Raw genomic sequence first — 13,124 nt, 5'->3', positions numbered from 1 at the left:
CATTGACGCAGCACACAAACACCACATAACAACCAGCACACCGAACCAAGCACCCTCCACCCCATCAAGCCCCTTACACTTCACCCTTGCATACAACAACCCCTGCCAACTCACAACATAACCACCATGTCCTGTTAAAAGCACCCAAGCTTCACAGACGAAGAGTTGAGGGTCATGGTCAATGAAATTGTCAGGGTGGAGCCAGAACTGTTAGGAGCACATGCCACTCCACCACACAGCCACTATCCCCATACAGTCCCTGCCCAGTGCACGGATACCACAACTAAAAACCATCACTACAACTCACACAATGCACCTACCCAGCAGCATGACAACCTGAAATGTGCACTTCACAGTGCAACACCTGCATGGCTAACTATTGCACCTGCTACACCTACTGCATGCTACGACTGAGGACCACTACATGGCAATGGCAGCAATGCAATCTTGAGTCCTCAAATCAGAACAGAAAATCATAGCCAATTCTGTATCCATGACCCACAAACTATATCAACAGTGCTGCATCTGTCATTGCCATAGCTGGGATACACGTCAAGCCACAGTATGCATCACACAATGTCAATACCAATCACACCTCTACTATGTAATTCTCTCTAACTCCATCCATAGGTACCCCTGCCACTGTGCAAAGAATGCCTAAGGCAGCCAGCCCTCCCCATGATGAAGGCCCCAGTTAGGACTACGCCTCTGGATGTCTGGACCTTGATGACGTATCTGGCCCATCTGGGACTACTGGTCAGTCCATCGCTACCAGCCTCACCCTGCCTACGTCAGATTTCCCCACCCTGTGGTATCAACAGCACAGCCAACCCCTCCGTCCCTGATCTGTGCCCCAAGGACTGTTCAATCAGCAGTGTGCCCCACAGTACAGGGACCAGAGTTGACCCCTTACACTCAAGACGATGAAGATCCTGGTGTAGATGGGGACACCATGCCAGGGACAGAGTCACAGGGGGAAGGGTGTATGGGAGGGATGCTGTGGGCCACAGGATTGGGCCCCTAAGGCACTCAACTGGCCTGGAAACCATCTCCCAAGTCATGGGAGCATACCAGCATCCCAGGGCCAGATACTCACCATCTTGCAGGAAAACCAGAGACTGCAGAGGGAAAGCCACCAGGAGGTCATGCAGCAGTGGCAGGCTCATGATGCCACCATGGCGTCCATGGCAGGGTTCCTAAAGGAACACACCACCATCCCGCGTGCGACCTCCACCCACCAGCAGGCCCCTTCCACTACCCACATACCAATGGAGCCTTCAACGTCTGACGCAGCTAGTGGAATAAAGGCCCTCCCTTAGGAACCACAGGCCACTGGCACCTGTCCCTTTGTAGCTGAGGACCCCCGCCCCCTTAAACATGGTCATCCATCCAGACATCCTAAAGGAGCTGATTCCAAGACCAAACCCACTGTCAGGAAGTGAGCCTCCCCTGAACATTCTCTCTTATGTGCCACTGAGACACCCTGTTGATTGGCCAATGTCATGTCTCCATTATTCCATTGGCCCTTGGACTATGGGCCTATACTACCTACAGCTGGGCCACCTACTCTGATGATTTGATCCACCATGCCCCCACTCATCACCTATTGGACAATAGATGCACAAAAACACAATAGAACACAGCAACTGCATTTGTGTCTTTATTGTAATATGCTCTAATGTGTGTTCACCAGAAAGTAACGTGTGTCAATCTACATTCACCACAAGTCTGTTACATGTACATGAGAGGGAGGATTCACCAGCAGGTTACACTGCACCTCAGACATGTTCCAAAATCCATTTGTCAAAGGAGCCACCAGTCCGGTCAGACACAAGATTAGCTCCACTAAAGCGGCACACACTACACATATACAGTACATTATAGTCTGCCCCAGTGTGAATTGTCAAGTGGCATGAGAAAACAGTGTACCATAACACATTCACAATCTCCGGAAACACATTGCCATTTCTCGCTAGCTCACACCTTATATGAGCCAACAAAAGACACCTATAACTGTTAGGAAACACCAGTGTCCATGAATGGAAATGGGAACAGTCAGGCTAAGGAGTGATACACACTATCCAATCTATAGTTGTCAAAACATCTGCTTCGGAGTTTGCAGGACTTTGAACACACCACATAGGAGATGTCAACCTACCAACCTTCATTATCAACACATGTCAGACTTGAGATGAGTAAGACAGCTCCTGATGGGCAATTTGTCTTCCACCACAGGCCACACAGAAGGATAGGTACACTGGACACCTCCACTGATGTAGCTGACTAGGAGGAGCAATATCAGAAGTCAGATAGGAAATCAGAGACATGACAATACACATGTACATACCTGAATGTCACTGGAAGTATTGGTTGATCAGCTCAGTCCTCGAGTCAGCTGCACCTTCATCATCATTCTCATCATCACTTCGTATGTCACCATCATCCACCAGTGGTCCAGCTGCCATCTCTTCTTCATCCAGTAATGATATTTGACGTCTCAGGGCCAAATTGAGTAGCATGCAGCAGGCAACAATGATCTGGCAGACCTTTTGCCGAGTGTAGAGCAGGACACCTACAGATACGTGGAGGCACTTGAATCTGCCCTTCAGTAGCTCAAAAGTCCTTTATATTATACACCTCATCCTGCCGTGGGCCTCATTGAAGCGACGTTCCCCATAAGTTGTAGTATATCTCACTGATGTCAACAGCCAGGGAAGGTTAGGATAGCCAGAGTCACCTGTGTGCACAGATATAGGACCTGTCACTAAATCGGCAGAGTCACAGGGCACAATGGGATGCCCTGTAACATCACAGTTTCACACATAATATTGCATACATACCAATTAGCCAGGCGCTCTCTCTCTGTAGTTGTGCCATCATGTGTGGGACATTGATGTTCCTCAGAATGTGGGAGTCATGCACAGATCCAGGAAACCTGGCTGTAACTTGGGAGATATACTGGTCCGCGAGACACGCCTCCTGGACATTGATGGAATAAATTATTTTCCCATTCCTATACACTTGTTCATTAGCCCTGGGAGGAATAAAAGCAATGTGGGTGCCATCTATGGCCCGTATCACATGAGGGATGTGCCCCATATTATAGAAGTCAGCCTTCACAGTGGACAAATCTCCATGTTGGGGGAACAGTCCATGTGTTTCAGAAAAGCACACAGTACATCCTTCAACACATTACTGACCATGGGCTGTGACATCCCTGCTGCCAAGCCCACTGAAATCTGGAAGGAGTCTGAGGCAAGGAAGTGTAGCACTGACAAAACCTGTACTGTGGGAGGGATGGCATAGGGATTGCGTATGGCAGCCAATAAATCCGGCTCCAACTGATTTCACAGTTTCATGATGGTCTGATGATTGAGACGATAAGTGTGTATGATGTACCTTTCCTCCAGGGTAGCAAGGTCGACTAGGGTTGGTACACTGTTGCATTTCTCATTCTTGCCATTGCACGGCATCTAGGATAGAGAGAGGAAAATTTACAATTGATGTCCACTATACACATGCTAGCTAACACTAAACCCGTAGCACACAACAAACACTCTAGATATGGCACTAAAGTTTACACATACCAAATAAGGCATGTTGATGGACCGTGTATGCCATCCTAGCTGCCCATTTCAGTCCCGGACCAACAGCATGTCACTCACAAACCATGTGTAATATTTCATGTTACAGCAGCCTTTTTCCCCAGAACAGAACGTGTATGTACCAATTTCAGTGCCACATATGGTTACCCTACCAATGAAACATTAAGTAGCTGCACATGTACTGAAATTCAGAGCCGCACATCTAACTCCACTGTGCCACTTATGGCACATGTATGGGCCCAGCCATGAGGGCAAAACATAGGCCAACTCTGCATGATAAACAAAAGGCTGACATGACGCACGTATTTTCGCTCTACAAGCCATGATGTGTGTGTAAAATGGCAGCCGCCAGTCCTGCATGCACAGGACAGATGGAAATGACCTAACTCCACCGGCATAAGTCGTCATAGTGGTAGGCGGTCGAAACCGCTGTGCACCTCCTTATTGGATAACATTGTTGCCAATGGGAGACTGGGGCCAATGATGATCACCGCCGGCCGTGACGGTTATGTATGCGGCGGCCGTGACCACCATTTTCTGGGCCTAGCTCACTTGACTCCTCACACTCGTGCAAGCAAGACCTCACTACATGAGCTGCTGTGCACTGTCTCTGGGAGACATCATGCCATGTTCTGCAGTTGATAGGGCCCCAGCCTTCATTCAGGAGGAGTTGGAGAAACCTGTGGAGGGGGCGCCCTACCCCTGTATGTGCAGCTGTATGGGGCACCAGAGGAGCAGGTGAGCCCAGTTCCATTGTCCTGTATGACAGAGGTGTGTGTGAGGCCGTGAGGCGTTTCACACACTGCACAGGGAGTAGATGCATACAGGGGGCATGAAGTAAATGCGATTGTGGTGTGTAGACCACTGCTGCTGATGTGGTGCCACTCTACAATACTTTTTCCTTCTGTCTGTGTCACCCATGCAGGTCAACACCCATCAGAAAAAGGGGATCTAGCGTGCCATCGCCAAGCAAGTGCAGACCCTAGGGGTCCATAGCTGGCGCAGCACCCACTGCAGAAAGCAGTGGGAGGACCTGAGATGCTGGGCCCAGAAAACTGTGAAGGCCCAGCTGGGTACATTGTCCCAAGGTGAGAGAGCTGCCCATCGGAAACCTGACCCCCCTAACGGGCCGCATATTGGCAGTGGACTACCTTGAGGTGGATGGGTGCTTGAGGGCAGCACAGCAGCCACAAGGTGGTAAGTACAGGCTCTCACCTAGCACACGACAGGCCTTTTTTGGGATTGGGTGGCTTACTTGCAGTGCATGTGATCAGTGGTAAATGCACATCAACAATGAGTATCAGTCACCCTGGCAGGCTCAGAATCGATTATGTGTGTACATGCTGTCAGTGTATATCCAATTGTCACATTCAATGGTTAGGTGAGTGTGGACACCCTACACATTGTGTCAGACCAGCTTCTTCCATCTGCATCAGTTTTACCTGAGATGTAAGTGCTATCACAACAGTATTTTTCTCCCACAATGCCTGAGGCAATCTCTATTTTGAACAGTTGCTGGCATGGACTGATTGTGGGGGTGGCTTCAGGGGTCCACTACATGAATGGCCTCAATGGGACAGGATTGTGGGCATGGTAGCTTACCATGCTGACATATGTTGACTTAAGAGTGTAGGAAATGTGTAGGGAAAAAAACATGGCATTCTGCTACATGTGTTTCTATGTGGGCAAATAACACACAATATCTCTTATTGAAGATATAGGGGGTCATTCTAACTTTGGCGGGCGGCAGAGGCCGCCCGCCATAGTAACCCCGTCGAAAGACCGCACAGCGGGAAAGACCCTGCAACAAAGAAGCTGGCTCCGAATGGAGCCGGCGGAGTTGCAGGGGTGCGACGGGTGCAGTAGCACCCATCACGATTTTCACTGTCTGCAAAATCTTAATGGGGCCCTGTTAGGGGGCCCCTGCACTGCCCATGCCAGTGGCATGGGCAGTGCAGGGGCCCCCAGGGGCCCCACGACACCCGTTCCCGCCACCCTAGTTCTGGCGGTGTAAACCGCCAGAAACAGGCTGGCGGGAAGGGGGTCGGAATCCCCATGGCGGCGCTGCAAGCAGCGTCACCATGGAGGATTCCCTGGGCCAGGGGAAAACCGGCGGGAAACCGCTGGTTCCCCTTTTCTGACCGCGGCTTTACCGCCGCGGTCAGAATGGCCCTGGAAGCACCGCCAGCCTGTTGCCGGTGCTTCTGTTGCCCTCCACCCTGGCGGTCATAGACCGCCAGGGTTGGAATGAGGGCCATAATTCTGTGGACTTGCCTTTCCAACAATGGTATGGTACTAGATGTGGTAAGTCCCCTGGGAGGTCCCTGGAGCCTAATCATAATGTTTACATGTCATGCATGACATCGCCTTGGTAATTACAATGCTGTCATGAAGTGTTTCAGCCTTGACCAATTCACATAGTCAAAATGTTCCCACAATATCAGTTTTTTTAGCATTGCATCTTGATTTACCCAAAGTGTTCTTGCAGAAATGGTTTGTCATTGTCATTTCATGACCTGCCATAGTCTATTTGAAGAGATGTACATGTTGATCTGTTTAAATGGTAGGTAGGTATTGACCCTTTTGCACCCTAACTATCTCTCTCTCCCTCCCTCCCTCTCCTCTTCTGTGTTTGTGTGCATCAGCATCATCAGGTGAAGGAGAAGGGGCACCAGCGAGTGGAGAAGCAGCAGCCCAAGAGACCCAGGAGGCTGATACCAATGGAGCCAAGGGGGCTAGTGGGAAGGAGGGCAAGGGGGGTGCCATGGGGGAGACCAGATCATCTACATCATCTTCGGATTCCTCTTCAGGGGGAAGCTCCTTCGCAGATTCATCTGGGACCAGCCCAACACCCTCATTGTCTGCCACCCCCCTTACCAGCACCACCCTCCCTGTTGCTCCCCACCCAGATGCCCGTGCCCATTCACCCAGAAGGGTGGGTGGCTCCTTCTCCACAGGCACCTCTGTCCCTCCCCCAGTTAGCTCTGCTGCCCTAAGTGGGGAAGCCTGTTGACCTCCTGAGGTTCATCTCTGTGGGTCAGACAACCATCATGAATGCCATCCATGGACTGTCAGCTCAGGTACAGCAGAGCAATGCCTACCTGGAAGGCATTCACGGTGCCCTGTCTGGCCTACAGATATCCTTTCAGGCTCTGGCCTCCTTGCTGACAGCAGCCAGTGTCCCTTTGTCTTCCATCCCCCTCCAGCTACCTCATCCCAATCCCATACCCCTCTCCCCATGCCTATCCAGAACACACAGTCAGACCACCATTCATCCACCTCAAAAGACATGGTTCTGAGTGACAAACACAAGCACCACAAGACCCACCACCAGCATGCACACAGACAGCACCCATCTTCACACACAACAACATCCACTCCCTACACTGACCCCATACCACCCCCTCCTTCACAGGCACTACGCCACTCACACATGCTGCCACAACACCAACACACTCTGATCCAGCCACAGGTCACATCATACCCACAGTCACCACACTTCCAGACCCGCATACATCCACCCCATTCAAGACATGTGCACTCACCACAACTACCAACACCCCACATGCAGCACATCCACCTTACCTGCAGTCACCACCCCAACAGACAGTCACACATACACCATGGCAACTTCCTGGACCTCATCCTCCCCTCCTCCCAAAACACCTATACACCAGCACTCACCCACCCAACAGACACCCAGCACACAGAGGTCTTCAACCCACCCATCTGCACCCAAGACACCTACAAGAACACACCTCAAAACTACTCCCTCTCCCTCTACTTCCATTTGCTTTTCCCATGACCCCCTTGTTTCCCTAAGAAAAGATTCCTGTACGAGTTTTCCCTCTTCCCTATTATCCTCCCACCCCATGGTTCCCCGAAGCGCCCTGTGTCCCTCCCAGAAGCCAGCCCTTCCGCCTCTCAGTCCTCCCCTGTCACCTCCCAGAGCCCAGGCCCCTCCCTCTGCAAAAAAATAAAATCCCCCAAATCCAAGGTCACCCCTCCTAAGCCCAAAGTGAAGGAGCCGGGCCCAAAAACTAAACCAAGACCAAAGCCCTCCTGCATAAACCAAAACCCAAGCCCAAGGACCCCCCTCCCAGGCCATAAGCCCCACCTCCGCCATCCCCCCTAGCCCATGAGGTGCCTGTCTGCCCCCTTGATGCCCATACCATGTGAAGGCCACTTTGCAGTCAGGAGTCAAGTTGGGGCAACGACAAGTGCCATATGTGCCTGGGGCACTTGGACACATTGGTCTGGCCAGTTGGCCTATTTTGAATATTGTTTTACAGATTTGTATTTCTGCCTAATATATATGGGCCAACCACATGTTGGTTTTGATGGTTACATACCGGTCCTGCCTTTCCTTCAACATGTATGTGTTGTATTTCTGTGATTTGGTTTGTGTGTGTTATGTGTATCTGATGTGATTGTATTACAGCATGTGTTGTGTAGCTATTATACTTGGTGTGATGGAGTTGTGTGGCATTGTGTGGTTGATGTGTGTGCGTCCGTGTGTGTGGTGATGCATATGTCATGTGCATTGTGTGTTGCGTGGACTTGGTGTGACATCTGACACGTTGTATGGCCATGTTTTGGTATTGATTGGTTGTGTGCGGTTGTTACGTGTTGCTGTCAGTATGGCTGTCATGTGGAGGTGTGCAGTGTTCTTCCTTGCCAATGCATTTGTGTGGTTGCAGTAGTGATATTGTTGTGTGACTCAGTGGTGTTGTGTATGATTGTGTTAGACAGTGGGGGTGATGTCTGTGTGCGGGGTGGTGTGTCTTTGGCACATGTATGTTGGCCGTGGTGTGTGTAGTTTGTGTGTGTATGTTGATGTGTGTGTGTGTTGGTATGGATGTTTGCATGTGTGTGTGTGTAGCCGCCCCTAGCCTTTCTGGCTGTGTGTGTTGTGTCTGCATGTGTACTAATGGCCTTTCCTCCACTGTATGCTAAGTAGGTGTACTTACGGTTGTTGTCTTCATCAACGTTGCTGGTTCTGGAGTCGTAGTGCCATCAGGAGCAGTCAGAAGACTTCAAGTTCAGGTTCCATGCCGGCTGCAGACGTATCTGGGTTCCTGAAGGTGAGTGTCTCCTTTTCTACTATTTGTTTCTGCCAGGGTTTTGGTAGCGGTCCGAGGCCCTGGAAATACTGGCGGTGTGCACCCTCATAATATGCTCGGCAGTAACATGGTCCCTGCCAGACTGAAGATGCCTGCTGCCGTCCACAGCAGTCTGCCCACACTGGAGGTACTGGCGGTGTATTGGCTGTGTTCCGTTGGGAACCAAACTCGTAATGATGGCCTTAATGTGTGGTGCAAAACTAAATATACAATGCAGGCAATGCCAAGGAACAAAAAAAGTACTTTGAAAGTTGACAATAAAATAATACATTGCAGGTGGCACTAAAGGCACAGACACATGACAGAATTTAAATTAAGTTGCTATAGAGACAAACAATGTTTTAACTAAAGTAATTGTATATTACATAGAACCGTAAACAAATTGTGAACATTACACTGCAGATCTCCTCAGATCAATTTCATGGTATGCAGTAAAGGATAGTGTCATAACCAACAAAAATAGACTATAATGGAATCTAAAAAATGAGTCTAGTCTAGACTACTATGTCCGAAACATTTTCAAAGACAATCACTTAAAATTTACAAAGTATTTCAAATTAACTATAAATATTAAGGCCCTGATTTAGAGTTTGGCAGATGAGTTACAAAGTCACAAATGTGACGGATATACTTCACCCATATAATGATTCCCATGGGATATAATGGAATTGTAATACGGCGGATGGCATATCCATCATGTTTGTGACTGAGTAACCCCATCCACCAAACTTTAAATCAGGCTCTATGTTCTTAAATGTGGCTGTTGGCATTTTCTGGACTAAAGCACAATCTTTAATGTGCAGTGTACCATTTTTATTGAAATAAGTGGGGAAACTGGAAGTTTCTGTCACAGAAATGTGAGAACAAGTTGTGACTTTAGCCAAAATTCGAAGTTTGTAGTAGATTGTGGGTAAGAATATGGCATGGTATCCACACCACCATAGACTCATCTGGTTGAATAAATCTAAACCAAATGTCAGGGTTTTGTAGGTTTCCTTGGTGGAGACCAATTCTAGGCCCAAGTACTACAGCTACCCCATGGCCAAAACATGTAATTTTATTTACAGTAAATGCTAATGTCTACTCATTGCATTCAGAGGCCTTTTGTCTCACGGGCGCTAGGCCTAGTCACACAAGTTATTTCCTTCATAACCATGTTTCATTCATCATATTTTACTTAAGTACTAATGCTTGGTCAGTACACAAATATCATTGTAAGCTGTGGTCCTGCTGTTGGCTCTGGATGTATTTCTTAACGTATGAATTTACTATACATGCCTTCAACATACACTGCCATTACCAAGCATTGCCTTTACAACTGAAGTCTTTTCCACACCGACGCCTTTACCATCTTGCAGAGCATATAAAAATCTGATTTATTTTTATAAAAGTGGGAATCCTACCAACCATCCATATTTATTAGTTACCCTTACCATCCCATACTCCTCTCCACAATAAAAACACCCTTACCACCCAAAATCCCTATGCACCCTAAACCCTAAAAACATTACCACCCAATACCTCTACCCACCCTACACCCTAAAAACACCTTTATCATCCTATACCCCTACCCACCCCTAAACCCACTTCCCTTACTCACTCCTAAACCCTAAAAACACCCTTAACACCAAGTAGCCTTACCCACCCATAGCCCTAAAAACACCCTTGACACTCAGAACCTTTACCCACCCCACACCCTAAAAAAGTCCTCATCACCCAATATCCTTGGCTGCACCTAAAACCTAAAAATAGTTTTACCACCCAATACCCTTAGCCACCCCTAAAACCTAAAAATGATTATCACTCAATATCTTTAACTGCCCATAAATCCTAAAAAAAAAACTTACCACCCAGTACCCCTACCCACCTCTAAAGCCTAAACACACCATTACCACCCAATATCCTCACTACCCCTGAACCCTAAAAACACCCTTACAACCTAATAATTTAATAACTGTATCCACCCCTAAACCATATATATATATATATATATATATATATATATATATATATATATATATATATATGACACCTACTGGTGATTGCCAGTAGGTAGTTATAGTTAGGACCATGTTTCCACAGAAAAAGCATTTTTGGACTAGCCTATATCTTCGCCTCCGCTTGACGAATCTTCACAAACTTTTCTCCAAAAAAGTGGCCCGGTGATTCTTTTTGCACTCGGGAAGTTTTGGGGTGATCTGTCAAGTGGTGGCTAAGAAAAAGGGGGCTCAAAAACATTGCATTTCTGATGTTAATTACCATAGGACCTGCCAACACGTCTACAGCCCGAACCACTGGATGGAATTACACCAAATTTGACAGAAGGCTAGTTGCTGGTACGCAGATTGTGCTTTTTGTTATTTGGTGTAAATCCGTTAAGTAGTTTAGGAGATATTTAAGGGCAAATAAATGTGTATATCTCTGGCTGCGAATAATTAACGAAATTGGTAAATTTTCACGAATATTCTTGCGAAAAGAAGCATTGCAATTGGCTGACCACAACCTGACTGGAAAGTTGAGACTGCCATTTTATTTATCGAGACACAATCCCGGGGGTAGAAATTCGAATTGAAAGTGGCATACAGGGTCAGGGTGAAGGTACCCTGACCCTAAGGGTGTGATATAAGTGTGTTATTGGGGCATATTATAGGTTTAATATAATTTTGCATCACAGGACATGATAGTCACAAAATATTCGCAATAATGGAAAAATTTGAAAGACAAACCACAGACTCATTCATACACTAATTCATAATTATGCACTCAGAGGCTCAGGCGCACATACCCACTCAGACACTCATGCACCCACTCAGACCCACTCATAGACTCACACACCCACTTTCAGACCCACTCAGACACTCACGCACCCACTCACATATCCACTGAAAGAGACTGGACCTGTCTCCAACCTGTGCATGACCAAAGGCCATGCATGGCATGGGGTTGGGTGGTTAAAAGGACTTGGCTGTAAGGTCTGGCTGCAAGGCCAGGCCTTGTGACCAACCCCCGCTGAATGCTGCGAGGTTGGAATAACATAATGTAAATAAAATGATTTTACATTTTAAAAAACATAGAAATTCATTGAAAAAACAAAGATTACAGGGACGTTATACTTAGGTTCTGAATTTACTCGTACAAAACCATAGAAATTCATCAGTTATAGTCAGAGTTCTTTCAAGTAACTATAACTCGTGCCCTAAGGTAACGATAACTTGTACCTAATTACTCCACATATTATATTATGTCATTGATGAGATCTTGTATGCCATCTTTGATATCACTGCAACGTTTGCAATATCATTATTGATAAGAAAACTGTGCATGGCAAGGGTTTGCGTTTATAGTTACCTTAGGGCGTGAGTTATAGTTACTTGAAAGGACTCCAACTGTAACTGCTGAATTTCTATGGTTTTATACGAGTAAATTCAGAACTTAACTACAACGTCCCTGTAACCTTACTGAACTACAAAGTCACTGTAACCTTTGTTTTTTCAGTGATATATATATATATATATATATATATATATATATACCCACATAAACATGCACACTCACCTTATATATACTTGTGAAATAAAAGCATGCATTATAAAGGCATATTTGTTGTAAAGGCTTGCAGATCTGATGAACATAATAGTATATTGCTTTTGTAAATCGGCCAGCAGGGAATAAAATTTCAAATGAAAATGTAATTTATTTATATTTTTCCCATTGTTTTGGACTTCAAAATCAAGTTTCTTTGGAGAAACCCATAAGCTGTCTACAAGAATAAATTGATGAATTCAGAATTGTATCTAGTTTAAAAAAAAAGGTAAAGCTTACCATGTCCACCCATGGGTCTGTTCCCACCACAAACTGGAAGTAGTTTGAAAATACAAAATTAGGAAAAATGGACTAACACTAAGAAAAATTTAACGATTGCAGTAAAAAAAAAAAAAATCACAACTTTTCTTCATCCTGAAGGTTAGTGGAGGCTAGTGATTTTAGCACTGCAAACGTTCCTGGGTGCCATTTTTAGAAAGAAAATAGCATATGCTTTCTTGCACAGCAAGTTTGTCCCATGTTTATTAAAAAAAACATGATTTCCCTAGATTTTTGGTTTTTGGTTGTTCTTTCCAGGGAACTCCACTAACCCTGACTACCATTACAATCCTAAGGATGTGGAAAAAGAACCCAAATATGGAAATTTGTGGAACAAAGTTATAAATGATTAAGCACAAACTATCGCAAATAGCAGAACAAGGGCTTAGCACTTCGAATATAAAAGCCTGGGGGCAACATTAACCTCCATTTGGTAGGATTCTCTGGGTGATGCCCAATCCAAGGAACAAGTACAACACCAACACAACCCCAATCCAATGGCCAAAACAAGTCATTTCTGACAGGAAATATTGAT

Source organism: Pleurodeles waltl, chromosome 2_2, assembly GCF_031143425.1.
Source record: "Pleurodeles waltl isolate 20211129_DDA chromosome 2_2, aPleWal1.hap1.20221129, whole genome shotgun sequence".
NCBI classification, from domain to species: Eukaryota; Metazoa; Chordata; class Amphibia; order Caudata; family Salamandridae; genus Pleurodeles; species Pleurodeles waltl.
Note: the sequence above shows the minus strand (reverse complement) of the source record.